The sequence below is a fragment of the Clinocottus analis genome, unplaced genomic scaffold, assembly GCF_023055335.1.
Source record: "Clinocottus analis isolate CAN_PGR_092001 unplaced genomic scaffold, fCliAna1.0.p SCAF_19, whole genome shotgun sequence".
In the NCBI taxonomy this organism is placed as follows: Eukaryota; Metazoa; Chordata; class Actinopteri; order Perciformes; family Cottidae; genus Clinocottus; species Clinocottus analis.
In genome coordinates, this window is record NW_027175920.1 from 922,501 (window position 1) to 937,661 (window position 15,161).

The 15,161-nt window shown below is 49.6% G+C and overlaps 1 protein-coding gene across 1 annotated transcript in view; it reads left to right on the forward strand.

Annotated features, from left to right (window-relative positions):
- Positions 1-15,161, forward strand: part of thrab (thyroid hormone receptor alpha b) — a 106,707-nt gene that overhangs the window by 16,023 nt on the left and 75,523 nt on the right. The window lies entirely within an intron of this gene.

A 15,161-nucleotide genomic window follows, 5' to 3' on the forward strand; every position in this document is an offset into this window, starting at 1 on the left:
GGCGTGCGGCGTGTGGCGCCCGCCAAGTCAGGTGGCAAAAGGTGAGCGAGCGCCCGCGGTGCCACTTGGCTGAATGTCACCTGACAGCGATTCAACCGCGAGGAATGTCGCTCGTGGTGCCAAAGACAAATATTGTGTAATTACATTCTGTGTGTGTGTGTGTGTGTGTGTGTGGACACTGATTGGCTGGTTGTAAAGTAATGGGGTTGAATGGATTTTTTGTGAATGATCAGGCTCAGTATCTGGCAAGGGGAAAAGGCTCAACCGCTATTGGTCCACAGAGCGGAGAGGGGCGGGACTTAGGAAGGCGTCGGTTGCGACTCAAACGTTTCTTTTCGGCGTGGGAAATGCTTCGGATCCGGGAGCCGACTGCAGCGACCCACACGGGGAATTAATCCGATTTGTTTTATTTATTTATTTATTTCTGGACAGCTGAATCGATTTATTTCCTGATTTCACGCAGGATTTGGGGGTCAGATCTGAATCCCTCCGCCTCCCTCCTCCTCGTATCGGTTCATCTTCGCTCGACTTGAAAGGCGACGCAGCTGCGGCGCTGACCTCATGTTTTCCAGCTTTCTTTTTCTTTTGGCTTGTTGTTGAGAAACCGTGTTTCTTCTCTCGTGCGAGTGTGTTCCACAACATGGCGTCCGCCTGCTGGTGCTGATCCCGCCGTGTGCTAACGTGTGAAAACAGATGCGGGGCGTTAAAGGCGGCTCCGCTTTGATCCGCCGGTCACTTCATGTGCGATCCGACGACTTAACCGCGACGATGACGAGCGCTTCAGCAGTCCAGCATCAAAGCGTCAAAGCGCCACGTTGAGGGTTTTGGTTCCTGGCATCGGTCGCCGCCTTCGTCTCGCTGGATTCTTCACATTTTTGCCGCTATCGTGACTCTTCTGAGAGGCGCTAATGAAGGCTAGTCCAGGTGGAGGACGTGGAGACTCGTCGCGTACAAAAGGGCGCAAAAGCCGCCGGCGAGCTGCTTAATCCCGCCTGAACCTTTACCGAGCGGAAGGCTCTCGGCCCTGAGCCGACACCGAGCGCTCCCGGCCTTTTTCCAAGGTCCGCCGTACTCTCAAACCTCCCCCTTTGATTCCTGTGGCCGGCCGGCCGGCCTAAGCCTCGAGTTAGATACTTCATTTGCCTAAAGGATTACTCGACTAAGCCTTTTAGTGGTAAGCTGGTCACATGAAAATCTAACTCCGGGTTTGCATAGACGAGCACACCGTGCACCTCCTTCGGGGGATTTGCCCCTCTCCTGGACTCCCGAGGCTCCGCCCCTTTACGTCATCCCTGCCTCGGCACCGGCGGCCGCGCGGATTCCCCCGTTTGGCTAGCTCGCGTCTCGCGGGAACCTTTTTATTCTTTTTAAGAGCGTGCGAAGGCCCCGCGGTGTGTTCAGGGCCTTCAGTTTAGTCGGGCGGAGATATAAGAGGAGATCACAGAGTTCCCTGAGAGCTGCATACATGTGTGTGTGTCTGTGTGTGTGTGTGTGAACGGCTGACCGCCGAGGTGAGAGCGTTGTGCACTTTGCCGCACGCCTTTTTTTATCCTGAGTCACTGAATGTTCCCGTGGATGTGACGGCTCCGGCGTGCGACCAGTGTACAGTTTCCTTGCTCCAGTGTCGCTGAGTCAAAAGGCCGCAGGGCGGGGTCGGGTTTTATTTTCCTCCACGCCGGGACGCCGTGTCTCCTTTCCACAGGTGCAGACATCAGATCCCGCATGATGTACAGAACATACGAGCTGAGCTGCATGTATGTTCTGCTCCACACGCTTCTCGCGTGAAAAGCGACGCCGCGGCTTTTTCTATTCCGGGAGCGTCGCGCCGGCTCCTTCATTTACAAGTCAAATCCACGCGTTTGCATTCTTCTCTCCGCGCTGCCAGATTGTGATGCGCTGAACCAGGAAACCCTTTTGAATACGGGCCGTCCAGCTCTGAGAGTCACCACCTGCGTGGCGTGTTCCCTGAACCCGGCGCCCCCTTCTGGAGAGGTGAGGAGGAGCCACTCGAGGAGGCTGACGGGCAGTAAATGTGTTGATGGACGCTCCGAAGTCTGGAGCTCAGGATTCAGAACCGTCTGCCTCCTCTCGTCTGCCTCCTCTCGTCTGCCTCCTCTCGTCTGCGTCTTCTCGTCTGCGTCTTCTCGTCTGCGTCCTCTCGTCTGCGTCCTCTAATCTGCAGCCTCACATCTTCATCCTCTCGTCTGCGTCCTCTCGTCTGCGTCCTCTCATCTTCATCCTCTCGTCTGCGTCCTCTCGTCTGCGTCCTCTCATCTTCATCCTCTCGTCTGCATCTCGTCTGCATCATCTCGTCTGCATCCTCTCGTCTGCATCCTCTCGTCTGCATCCTCTCGTCTGCATCCTCTCGTCTGCATCCTCTCATCTGCATCCTCTCGTCTTCATCCTCTCGTCTTCATCCTCTCGTCTTCGACCTCTCGTCTGCATCCTCTCATCTGCATCCTCTCGTCTTCATCCTCTCGTCTTCATCCTCTCATCTGCATCCTCTCGTCTGCGTCCTCTCGTCTTCATCTTCTCGTCTTCATCCTCTCGTCTGCGTCCTCTCGTCTTCATCCTCTCGTCTGCATCCTCTCGTCTTCATCCTCTCGTCTGCGTCCTCTCGTCTTCATCCTCTCGTCTTCATCCTCTCATCTGCATCCTCTCGTCTTCATCCTCTCATCTGCATCCTTTCGCCGCGCATCTCTCGCCCTTCCAGGCGAGCCACTCCCTGCCCCATCTGTCACGGCCCATCGGGGGAATCACTTTTCACCGCTTTGGCACACACACACACACACACACACACACACACACACACACACACACACACACACACACACACACACACACACACACACAAACACGAGCAAACACAGCCGAGTACACACCCGGAGCACACATTCTCAAACACAAACATGCACATAATCAAATGGACAAATATGTACAAATGTCCACGTGCACACATGCAAATACATCCACAAAACACACACACACACACACACAGACACACACACACGCACACAGTGTAAATGCATTTGAACTCGTACACAGATAATCTGCTGACATTGATCTCCGGGCCGGGATGCGAGCGGGCCCGGAGCCAGAGGTTGAATTACAGTTACTCTCCGGGATCCGAGCCGCCACCTGGCCGGGGGTTTAAATCCCGCCGCGTGCTTTTTGGACAGCGTCCCGCTCTCTAAAACCCTCCATTTCATTTACTTATTTGTGTTTGTGCGAGTGGATTGAGTTCCTCGGCCGGCCGTCGGAGCCGGCGTGGCGTTCAGGAGGGAAGCGTTGCAGCCGGGCGGATGTGAGCGCACGCCGCCGCTTTATTAACGCGGCCTCCGCTCCTGTCGGCGGCATTTGAATCCGCTCTTCTTCTTCCTGGTAATCAATGAGCTAACTTAATAACCTGCCTCCAGGCTCTGGGATGTCTAGACGAGGATATTGTGTGTTTTTCTTCTTCTCCTCCTCCTCTGCAAAGAAGAAGCCAGAGATTAATTCAGAGAGACAATTACCCAGCGTGATGCTAAATGACATTTCCAGGAACGGAGGAAACAATAACCGAGGAAAAAAAAAAGAGAAAAGACTCAGGTTGTAAAGAGAGAGAGAGAGAGAGAGAGAGAGAGAGAGAGAGAGAGAGAGAGAGAGAGAGAGAGAGAGAGAGAGAGAGAGAGAGAGAGAGAGAGATGTATTTGATGAACCTCGTGTGGTTTCTTGAACAGATCTTTCACTCACAGAAAGGAAGTGGTTTGTTTTTTTAACCTCCTCTTCAACGAAGAGTCTGTTGCTCCACTCTGTTGCATCTCTCTGTTGCTCCACTCTGTTGCATCTCTCTGTTGCTCCTCTCTGTTGCTCCACTCTGTTGCTGTCTCCGAGGTCAACGCTGTTGCTCGTGCGCGTGTGCAATGCGGGCAATCCACGATGTTGTTGAATATTGCTCTGTTTGATGAGCTTTTTCTAAAAGGGATGACGAACACGCCAGTGATGAAGACGACGCTCCAGAGCAGCGAAGGTCAAATCAATCCAAGTTTCTTCATCAATCAGGATGTTTTCCATCTCCATAATGAACCGTGTGTTATTATTATTATTAATATTATTATTGTACAAAAGGCGCCGCGTGTGAGGCCCTGCATCTGCACACGGAGCCTCTCGAGTGGCTTTTTTATCAAGTTTGAAAATGTAGAAACATGGCGAGTTCAGAGAGAGAGTCTTTATGTGGAGGGAGGAGCAGAAGTTCAGTCCTCAGAGAAGAGAGCGACGTATCGGTTGCAAGAAAAAACCTGTCAGGGGCTTAAAAACCCAATAAAAACGCTCCGTACTCGTGCCGGACGACCTGCGATGGCGGCCTCGAGCGGCTCGCCGTTCCGCCTCGCCGTCCTCTTCTTGGCCTCGAGAGCGGCGGCTCCTCTCGGACGACTCGACCGGCGACCGCGGTGTGAATCGGAGACGATGGTATCGAGCGCTCTCCGGTGTCGGAGCAACAATGAACGACTTCTTTTGAGCGAAACCAGACTGGGACGCTTTGTCCCCCCCCGAGTTCACGGGCTTCACTCGGGGCTCCGGTTTCCTCTGACGGGGACATTCACACCGGTTCCCTCCACGCAGACACAAACATGTGTTCCTGTTGCTCTGGAGATCCAGAAAGCGACGCGTTCATGCACATCTTTGTGTTTTTGCATCTGAAATAAAGCTGATTCTTCAGCTGTCGAGCCATATTGTCTCTCTGCAGTCCTTCAGTATAGAGAGAGCTGAGATTGTTCTGCACTTTGGGATGTAACACATGTGTACGCATCACTTTCAAAGGTGAATTTTCCACAACAGGAGTCTTTCTTTTGGATATTTTTGGGGGCGGGGTTCTTGCAGCATATTGCAGATTATGTCTCCAGCAGGATCATCCTCACCAATTAATTTTGATGATCTTTGAAGCGCAATCGGCAAACTGTGTCTGTCATTGGAGCGCTGATCAAAACAATGAATGAATCATTCATAGAATTAATCTGCAACTATTTGAATAATTGATGCGTTCAACTCATATTTTAAGAAAAGGAGGGAGGGAAAAAAAGAAATATTTGATGAAGAACATGATGTTACGTTACATTAAATGTCATTTCTTTAGGGTTTAGATGGAGATTAGCATCTGTTAGCTACGAATCGTCGCGTACTAGAAGCTTCTAATGGGATGGGCCGTCTAAAAGATGTTCATTGTGAACCAAACGAAGGTGCGGCTGTAACGTTAAGTTGCATATTTTCGAGGCCATCCATCTTTTTCCTCCTGGCTCTACATCCCCGTGTTGCATATCTGCAGGTTTTATACGTCTACGTAGCCGAACAACGACATATCGCCGCTGGAAATACAACTAAAAAGAGGAGGGAAGAACTTTATACATGAATTAGCAAACAGGTATCGTGATCAAGGCTGAAGGAAAACTGCCGCTGGCTGTTGGTAATAGACGAGCCGTGGATATTTATATAAATATATATCTACATGTCGGATGCTTTGTTGTTGTTTTGAATCAACTTCCCGGTGAGGACAGCCTCCCTTTGTTGTGAGTGTGATTACCCTTCACAACAGGGTTGAAAGTGGGCGAGCGCTTTCATCCGACAGTCGCCGAATCGCTCTTGAAACATGGTCTCTGACACGTCCTCCCCTCCCCCAAAACATCCGGCCGCAGATGAAAAAGAATCGATAATATTTGTGGCGGGACAAAGTGGCGGGACAAAGTGGCGGGACAAAGTGGCGGGACAAAGTGGCGGGACAATGTGGCGGGACAAAGTGGCGGGACAAAGTGGCGGGACAAAGTGGTGGGACAATGTGGCGGGACAAAGTGGTGGGACAATGTGGCGGGAAAAATTGCAGAGACAAATTGGCGGGACAATTTGGCGGGACAAAGTGGCGGGACAAACGCGGGGGGTGGGGGGACACAAACCTCTTGCATCCCCCTCAGAGTGGACGCTGAACGCATTAATCCGTTCACACTTCGGCGAGTCACGCCGCCGCCGGCGGCGAGGATGTCGCTCCATGTGTGTTTACGCCAGCTGTGTTTACGCTCCGCGGACAAGTTCTCCCAGTGAAAAGGCGCCGCGTTCTCGCTTCACGTTTAGGCCATCGCGCTTAATCTTTCGCCCCCCCGAAGGCGCCGAACAGGTGCAGCAGGGAGTTCCTGCACAAACACACTTTATCTATACCCCTATACACACACACATATTCACATACAGTCTGCCACTGCCACGAATAAAGAGAACGCGGGTTCAAAGTACTCGACCACGGCTGTGTTTTGCGCTATCGGTGGGATTACAGATAAAGACACCGTGTACGGATCCGGCTTAGAGAACTCACGGGGTCTCTTACCTCTCGCTGAGGACAGGGAGGCAAGAGGCCGAGGCGTCCGCCGGCTTTCACGAGTTTAATGAATAACGCAGCGGTGCGGATAAGACGCGCTGTACAGTAGCGGCGTGTCTCGGCGGCGGCAGGAGGAGGAAGAGGAGGAGGAGGAGGAGGGAGGGAAGACAGGCAAGAACATGCTGGCTCATGTACATCCTGACTGTGTGTGTGTGTGTGTGTGTGTGTGTGTAGCTGTTAGAGTGCCCTCTGGCACGCAAGATCTCAAACCGAGAGGTGCGGGAGTTCATTTTTAAACCTCCCCCTTCGGCAAGATGACGCTTCTCTTTGTGGCCGTGACTTCAATGTAACTTAAGTGTAACTTTAATGTAACTTAAGTGTTTATTAAGTGTAAATTGCAGTGATTATTTCCAACGATCAAGAGCCTTTTCCTAGACCAGTGGTGCTCAAACTGTGGGGCGCGACACACTAGTGGGGCGCGGAGGTATTACAGGTGGGGCGCAGGGGGGAGATGCAGATGCAACATTTTTTTTTTTTTTTAAGAATCCTTTATTAATCCCACAGTGGGGGGATTATTCTCTGCATGTTTCCATCTTTAGTAATGAAGCAGCTTTGTGCTGCTGTGAAGCTCTGGGGCTTCAGTGCCTTGCTCAAGGACACTTCAACATGAAACTATGGGGAGAAAACAGTAATCCAACCGGCTTCCTTTCTCATTTTTTTGCCAAATATGAGTTATTTTTTGCACATATATAACTTTATTTGCATTGTTCTAACAAAGTGATCGCACATGTTGTTAGTTTTTGTCAGATTGAGTAATCTGGTTTACTTTGATCTAATTTTCTTTAATCTATTAATTAAAAAAGCACAAATGGAGGAGTCTCAAAAAGTTGGAGCATTTTGTTCCCATGTTGTCGGGGCGGTGGGGCGCGAACATTTTGCTTCCTGCAAAGTGGCGACAGAAAAAGTTTGAGAACCAGGGGCCTCGACGGTCCGAGACCCGTGAAGAAGAAATAACGACCGTCCTCCTACTTCCCTCCTCGCCGCACAAATGAAGTGAACTTTGAAGGACTCCAATAAAAAATAAAAATAAAATTCAAAAAGGGCCCGAGAAGAGGAGGAGGAGGAGGAGGAGGAGGAGGAGGAGGAGGAAGAGGAGGAGGGCGAAAGGCCCGGCGGTGCTCTCCTCACACAGAGGATCCTCTCTTCTCCGGCGGCCCGAACCTCTCGCGACTGGTTTGAGTTTGTTTTTTGTGCGGCTCGGCCTGGAACCGGGTCGCTTAAAGAAACGCCGCGGATTCATTCATTCGTTGCGTTCTCCCGCGTCGCATTTAAGCCCCGCCCCCCCCCCCCCCTTTAGACAGGTGAGTGCATGCACAAGTTTAATGTCTTCCAGCTGTTCTCGGCACAGGAATGCATCAGCCCGCCTTTTGTTCCGCGCATTTGGACGAGTTCCAGATCAGCTACCCGGCGTTCTGCACCTTCTCATTAAGAGACGCGACCCCATAAGGCACCGGGCCGGTTGCAACGTGCCTCTCGGTCGGAGACGTATTGGGAACTTTTCCCTCTACAGCTCCAGCCACGGAGCTGTGGTGCACTTTATTATATCATCTAATGAAGTTGGATTCCTGCAAGTGTATTTTTCCAGGTTGATTGAACATTAATTTTGACAGCGGGAGTGATTAATAATATCCGAGCGGCGCGGCTGCCAGACGCTTTTATTCCTCTCGCTTTTAATGACTCTCTCTCTCTCTCTCTCTCTCTCTCTCTGCTCCTTGCCGCCTTCATGTTCTCTTCTCCTCCTTGTCGGCGTTTGATCTCGCTCCACATCCGCCAGCGCCAGTGTTGTCTCCGCTGCTAAATTGCCCCGCGTGCCTTTTGGCAAACCAACTCGCGTGCCCGAAAAACCTTAGCCAAGTCTGTCAAAGTTACTTTCAGCTGAAGTTTGAGCCCGTGTGGTTTGACACACTTTTACTCCACTCGGACTCTATTTTCTTCACTCGCTGGTGTCTGAGGGAGGAACGGCTCCAGATGATCCATTTACACTCAACCGCTTAAGAAGTGACTTAAGTAAGAACTTAAGTAAGTGATTAAGTACGTACTTCAGTAATGGACTTAAGTAAGTGACTGAAGTAAGGGACTGAAGTAAGTATTCGAAGTAAGTGATCTAAGTAAGGGACTGAAGTAAGGGACTGAAGTAAGGGACTTAAGTAAGGGACTTAAGTAAGTACTCTGCAGGTAATTGGACAAACCATCTGTCAATCAAACTTGACGAAGCCAGAGCAAGAAACGTTGAGAAAAGGCCTTCTTCTTCTCCTCCTTCTTCTTCTTCTTCTTCTTCTTCTTCTTCTTCTTCTTCTTCTTCTTCTTCTTCTTCTTCTTCTTCTTCTTCTTCTTCTTCTTCTATTGGCCTCACACAGTATGAAATGACCCTTTGAAGTTCTTATATCTTCATGTTATTTTGCGTCGTTGATTGTCGTGCATTCCAATGAACCGACTGCATTTAGATCACTTTAAATCCCGGGCGGCTTTTGTCCTTAAAATGACTCGAGTTGCTCAACTTTATCAACGGTCACGGCGCGCCGCGGTGCAGAACCTGCAGACTCAGCGCCGACCTTTGATCGATCTATATTCGGCATCAATCCCGTGTCCGTAACGCTCCCGTCACCTCGCCCTTGTCTGCGCGGTTCAAGCTGATGGATCTGACATTTTGGCTGTTCCTTTCAACGTCGCTCGACGTGAACAGGTCTGTTCTCTTTAAGCCGGAGAGAACAGAGAGAGAACACCTGTTTTGATGTAACCCGGAGACGAGACTCCAGCACAGAGCTGTGCTCCCGACTTTGACGGCACCCACGGGGGCTTTTCACTGAGGTGTGAAGACAGTTTCTGTTCAACAGAAATCCCGACGGTGCGGGTTAGTCGGGCGTCCTGTAATTGTGAGGATGGTTGTTTGATGCCCGGATCCTTCTATATGGGGCAGAGGAGAAGGAGTGTGTGCAAATTGAATGTTTTTTTTCTTTTCTTCTGAAAATCTGCTGATTATCTTCTAAAAAAATGTCAATCAGAGAAGTTTTTTCCACCCATTAGCCAGAAAAGATGTTGGCACTGAACGTTTCTGCAAAGCACAGATACGTACTGTTTCTGAAGCAACAATACATTCCCCAAACGTAACAAAATGTAACGTAACACACTTAACAACGCAACAAAGTAATGTAACAATAAAACGTAATAAAGTAACAAAACAAATTAACGTAACAAAGTAACGTAACAAAGAAACGTAACAAAGTAACGTAACAAAGTAACGTAAAAAAGTAACGTAACGAAGAAACGTAAAAAAGTAACGTAAAAAAGTAACGTAACGAAGAAACGCAACGAAGAAACGCAATGAAGTAACGCAACGAAGTAACGCAACGAAGTAACGCAACGAAGTAACGCAACGAAGTAACGCAACGAAGTAACGCAATAAATAACAACCAACCTTAGTAGACGGGATGTAAGAAGCGTTGAGCTTCTTCTAAGCCTCAAGTGGCCGTTTGAGGAACTACACTTGTTGGCACTTCTTGTCGGCTTGTGTCTTTAGCACTGGAAGTTGCTACGTCACGTGTTTACGTCACGTGTTTCCTCCGGGCGACTCGGCGGTTTGTTTTGTCTCCACCACTCAAAAGATCTTCAGTTCACGATATCATGAAAGCATCAAAGACTCATCAAATATTCCCCCTCGAGAGAGTTAGCTGTCCGGAATCATTGGAATAATGTAATTTCCCCCTTGTAATGTAATACAGACAGTGTTTTGTAAATAGGCTCCTTTGTGAGTCTGTTTGTGTGTGACCCGGTCCACTTGTGTCAACATCACCATGTTGTGACTCTATATACGTGTGTGTGTCCTCGTCTCCTCATGGGTTTGTGTCCTTGTCGCTGTTTATCATTGTCTGTGTGTCTCTGTCTGCCTGTGTGTGTGTGTGTGTGTGTGTGTGTGTGTTGCATGCAGCAGTGGGAGACGACTGCAGAGGCATGCCTAGGGATGTGGTCAGGAGAGGCATGTGTTTTATAGAACATACTGTACTAAGCTGCGCCGCTGCAGCAGTGAAGCTGCTATAAATAGAAGCTGCTGATAAAGAGTAAGAAGAAGAAGAAAAAAAACAGAAACGGGGCCGGGGGCCTCGGCGTGAAACAGACTCACCGAGCCGGTTCCTGTGAGAACGCTCAGGATCCCTGCAAGTCCAGGCCGAGCTCAAAACCCCCAACACCAAGGTACCTAACGTGTTTCTGTTAAGCTAACGTGGAGTCGTGTGACCGCGGGGGACGCGCTCATGATTTTAATCAGGAAAGTTACGTGCAAAAGAAACCTTTCAAAACCCAACAATTATCCCCCAAAAAGATGAAGAAAACGGTCACCAGCGCCACGCCTCCGTGCATCAACAAGCAGCAGCAGCAGATAAATAGCAAATACATGTGTTTGTTTGTGTTTTCCTGCACTTTAAAGTGTTCACACTCTCTGTCTCACCTCCACACACATTGTTGTCTCCTGGCGATTAAAGCTAATCATTTTCTTTCCTTCGTTTTAAAGCTGCACCTGGCTTATGAAGTCAGTTTCATTTTGATAAAATCGCTTCCTTTTCTCCTCAGAAGACACGGTTTTAAAGAATAGAACCGGTTTGTTCGGCATCATGAGCATGTTTACATGAAGCCTCCATAGCTGCTGAAGGATTTCGAGGAAGCTTTCTGGTGACGAGAGAAGAGAGAGCGAGAGGACGAAGGAGTTTTGTAGGTTTCTCAAACAAATTGTTTGCCCTCTGATGGATGGATGGATGGATGGATGGATGGATGGATGGATGGATGGATGGATGGATGGATGGATGGATGGATGGATGGATGGATGGATGGATGGAGGCAGGGAGCGCTGCTTTTATATTAATGGGCAATCGGTATGAAACGACAACCAGGATCGTGTTGATCAAAATTGCAATTTTTTCCCCCAACAGAAGTCGAAAAACTTCGTCGCCTCTTTCCACTCCGTCCGCTCTGACCCTTCACAATAAAAGCCCCAGATCTAAACGTCGCGGGGCCCAAAAACGAGTCCATTCTGGGATCCGTTCCATTCATTGACAAATTAGAAATCTGTTTTGATGCACGGTTACAAAAAGAAAACGCACAATAAATGCAACCAGATGGCCGCTAAAGGGCCTGAGCTCTCAACCGGGTGAAGCCTGTAGTAGAGTAACGATTGCTTCGTGGGTGGAGGTGCTGTTTGCGGAGCCTGCAACGTTCCAGCGTTGGTACCGCCTGGTCCGGATGTGGTCGAGCTCAGAAAAAGGTGGCAAGTACGAGTCCAAGCGCCTTCCTCCACAGTACGTGTTTTATGCCCCTCTGCTCGTCTTTCCAGGATCTTTGCTTTGTTCTCTCGCTCATCCTGGACCCCTCTCTCTCTCTCTCTCTCTCTCTCTCTCTCTCGTATCCTTTTATGCGTCGATGCTAACGGCACACTGATACCCTCGGGTGTGATTTCGACTCCCAGCACACACACACACACACACACACACACACACACACACACACACTCTTGCACCCCCCGACTTTCCCGTTTGGAAATCTCCCCCATTCCCAGAATCTCACTGGGTATGTCTCACCATAGCAACACCAGCATGTCTGTGCTCTCTCTCACACACACACACACACACACACACACACACACACACACACACACACACACACACACACACACACACACACACACAATATCCACCACATTCCCTTTTTTCCCCTCCTCTCGCCCCTTTTTTTTTTTTTTAATACCCCAGCTTTGGGCTGTTTTTTTTTATTTTTTATGGCTGCGCCCCCACGCTCACTGTGTTCCTTCAGGAATTTTGGCTCACGCTCAACAATCCTAAATCAACTGCAGGCTGCTGCAGCACCCTGGGCCTCTTTCGCTCCGCATCTGTCCTCCCCCCCCTCCCCCCAACACACACACACACACACACACACATGTTGGGGGTGCGTCTCGGTGTGTGCGTGACAGTCCGTCTGTCCGGAGAAGCTTTCAGCCGCCGGTCCCGCCGACTCCCACCCTCACCCATCTATCTGTCATTTTCTCACCCTCTTACGTCCACGTCGACTTCTTAGTGTCGCGGCATGATGTATCGCCTCCACAACCCCCACGACGGTGTTTCAATAACCCGTCGGCCCCCTCATTACTCTCCCTCTCCCTCTGGGGTGATTGATTCTTTATCTTTCGGACATCCTCGGCGGTACTGTGGTGGTGTTTTTTTTTTTTTTTTAGCGCTTTCGAGAGAAATCGTGTGAAGACCTCTTCATGAGGCCGAGGTAGCATTCAGAAAGCAGCTTGCACTGGTTTGGGTTGGGTTGGTGCACACGTGCACATCGCCGAGTGAGCCTCACCTCGTGCGCTGCCATTTATTCTTCCAGAGTCGAGCGGAGAGAAAGTAGTTCTACAGATGTTGGGGCCCGAACCCATGTCTTTTCTCCACCACGGTCACATGACTTCACGTTAGCTTATAAAGGAACTCCACCACAGTCACATGACTTCACGTTAGCTTATAAAGGAACTCCACCGCGGTCACATGACTTCACGTTAGCTTATAAAGGAACTCCACCGCGGTCGCATGACTTCACGTTAGCTTGTATAGGAACTCCACCACGGTCACATGACTTCACGTTAGCTTATAAAGGAACTCCATCGCGGTCACATGACTTCACGTTAGCTTATAAAGGAACTCCACCGCGGTCACATGACTTCACGTTAGCTTATAAAGGAACTCCACCGCGGTCACATGACTTCACGTTAGCTTATAAACTAACTCCACTGCGCTCATTCCGGGCCCGTCGCTCCCGCTGGACGTATTGTGTCGGTTCTGCGTGTCGTGCCGACCAACAAACACCTTTTAATGGGTTTACTAGCCGCCGCCGCCGCCGCCGCCATGTTTTTGGCTCAGATCCGCTGGGCTCCGTCAGCACGAGGGCCCCTCCGCTCCGCTTTAATGTGGCTTCATGTACATACAAGTCAGCGCCGAGCTGCTCGGGACAGCGTTCAAGTGTTGTTGCTCACATGTGAGACGCTCGGATGACAACCGGCCTGCTGCACATTAGTCCGGTGATTTAGAGACTTTTGGCTGCAGCGCCCGACCCCCCGCTCGCTCGCTCGCTCGTCTTTTCCTCCCTCCGGTTCGCTCGTCCGTTGGTTTTGTTCGCATCCCCAGCTTCTGCAGGAAGACACGTGCAGAGCGGATGTGCGTTGTCTCTCGGATAATTAATATGCTTTTATTTGTGTCATGTAAGATTTACTGTATGCTTCGAATGCTCATTGTTAGTTTAAATACTACATTTCATCACTTCTAACTGTTTACATAGACTTTACTACATGTTTGCTCATGGAAATTTGGTTTATAGTCATGGAAATTTGGTGAAAAGTGATAGAAATATGGTGAAAAGTCAGAAATATGGTGAAAAGTCATAGAAATTTGGTTTATAGTCATGGGAATTTGGTTTATAGTCATGGAAATATGGTGAAAAGTCATAGAAATTTGGTGAAAAGTCATAGAAATTTGGTGAAAAGTCATGGCAATTTGGTTTATAGTCATGGAAATTTGGTGAAAAGTCATAGAAATTTGGTTTAAACTTGTGGCAATTTGGTGGAAAGTCATGAAAATGGTCAAAATGTGTATGCACCCTGTTTATATATATATATTTTCCGCGCATCTTCTGTGCTGTTATGTCACTGTCGCCGTGCCGGCGTCTGTAAACACTTACCTTCCCGTCTATTTATTCTCATCTGCTTTTTCCTGAAAGACATCAGAATTAATCCCCCGGGCTCCAAAATGAAGTCAAAGGAAGACGAGCGCGGCGGAGCTTACTCCATTAGCATAGCGTCAATGGGGACTCCTGGAGATACACATGGCTTTCTTTACGCTCGTGCATTAACTTATCAGCTTGTTTTTTTCTCTTACAAAGGCATCAAACATATTTACGCTGCGAGGGGGATTTGGAAAGCTAAAGCGTTTTACGGTCGCTTGAAGGGCTTTTCGGACAACGCTCCGTTTCCTCGCGGCAAAAAGCTCGTCTTTTGTGATCCCCGGTTCCTGTTTTCAGCCGGTAAATCTGTCCTAATCCGTCCATCAGGGCCGTCTTCTCCCACTCAGTTTACACTGGATGTGAACTCCGGCGTGAGCATCCAGCCGAAGCTCATTGTGGTCTGCCGGGAAAAAACCAAAACATGTGCAGCCGACCTCTCGCTAACTTGTTTAGGAATCACATTTACCCCTCCACCCCCCTCCCCCCCCTCTCCTGCCCGCCATTATTGCATTAGAAGTCGTCCCGTTTGATCCGTCGTCGAGAGCCCTCGGCACGCACCTCCTCCTGTGTATGCGCCGTCTTCACCTGTGGGAGGGAGGTGAGGGGGGGGGGACAAAAAGTGGTGAGTGCAAAGTGGAGACAGGTGTGTGTGAGATCAACGCAGCTGCAGTGCGGGAGTGTGTTTTGTTGTTTTGTACAGAAACAGCAGCTCTGGGAGTCGCTGCATTTCTTCATTAGTGGAGAAAACCTGTGGATTGCTGCTGAGAGCAACCGCCGTTGCATCTTGAAGCAATGTCCCCCGTCTATTGCCCATATATATATCTATATACATACATGCATAATGTCCTCCAGGGCCCGGTGGCGTTGTTTCCTCATGTTTCACACCTCAAACCCTCTCCAGGGCACATTTTTAATTTAAATAGCTGGCGACCGCTTCATTATTTTTTAACGGACTGTACATCAGATCTTCCGCCACACGCTCTCAGGGAGCATCTTCCTCTTCCACTTCCTCTTTATCGCG